This window comes from Sinocyclocheilus anshuiensis, unplaced genomic scaffold (genome assembly GCF_001515605.1).
Source record: "Sinocyclocheilus anshuiensis isolate Anshui unplaced genomic scaffold, SAMN03320099.WGS_v1.1 scaffold1423, whole genome shotgun sequence".
In the NCBI taxonomy this organism is placed as follows: domain Eukaryota; kingdom Metazoa; phylum Chordata; class Actinopteri; order Cypriniformes; family Cyprinidae; genus Sinocyclocheilus; species Sinocyclocheilus anshuiensis.
In genome coordinates, this window is record NW_015536552.1 from 115,949 (window position 1) to 117,077 (window position 1,129).

At 41.6% G+C, this 1,129-nt stretch overlaps 1 protein-coding gene across 5 annotated transcripts in view; it reads right to left on the bottom strand.

Annotated features, from left to right (window-relative positions):
- Positions 1 to 1,129, bottom strand: part of LOC107700932 (adenosine deaminase CECR1-A-like) — a 9,638-nt gene that overhangs the window by 4,909 nt on the left and 3,600 nt on the right. The window lies entirely within an intron of this gene.

Below are 1,129 nucleotides of genomic sequence, written 5' to 3' on the forward strand. Positions count from 1 at the left end.
AGCGGAGTCCAGCCCGGGGTCGTCACATGTGGTTGCCGCAAGCCCGCCGGCCACTCATTCGTCGAATCTGCCAGCCACGCCGTTCTCAAGCCCGCCGGCCTCCGCTCACTCAAGCGAAACTACTTTGTTTGGCCTTCCAAAAGAGGACACGACTAGAAATCAGTGGTTAAGTTGTATTTACAACAATGCAGACATGTTTTTATGTTTACGTGGCGCGATGCAACGTGTAAAAAGACAGTATAAGTCATTATAATCCGTAATTATGTCCCCACTGGATGCAACAAATGCCTCGTTTATAATGGGTTTTAATGTTTTGTCGCTCCGGCTGGACAGGACATCACAATATGGTAAGGGGCGTAACATTTCCGTCACACACTTGAGGTATTCGGCCAATCACAATGCACTGGATAGCTGGCCAATCAGAGCACACCTCGCTTTTCAGACCGATGAGCTTTGTAAAAATCGACGCGTTTCAGAAAGGCGGGGCATAGAGGAGAAACAATAATGTACAGTATGTGGAAAATAATGTGTTTTTTGAACCTTAAACCGCATAAACACATTTCATTACACCAAATACACAAAATAATGTTCTTTTTAGCAACATCATATGACCCCTTTAAGATATTTTTGATGAAATCTGAGGGCTCTCTGACCCTCCCATAGACAGCAAGGTAACTACCACGTTCAAGGTACAGAAAAGTACCAAGATGATCGACAAATAGTCCGTGTGTTCAGTGGTTCAACTGTAAAGTTACGAAGCTACGAGAATACTTTTTTTGCGCAAAGAAAACAAAATGACTTTATTCCACATTTTCGTCTCTACTGCGTCACTTTGGACGCGTGTTCACGACAGTACCACGACGCGAGCATGATACTGTTGTGAACGCGCGTCCACAAGTTTTTCAAGACTTCATCAAAAATAACTTAAATTGTGTTCCGAAGATGAACGAAGGTCTTACGGGTTTCTAACAGCACAAGGGTGAGTAATTAATAAAAATTTTCATTTTTGGGTGAACTAACCCTTTAAGTAAGTATGAATATGAAGTCCTGTTTGTAACCTATTAAATGTGACATATTTTAGCAGAATACCTAAAAAAAAAAAAAAAAAAAAAAAGGGGGGCAAACCTTA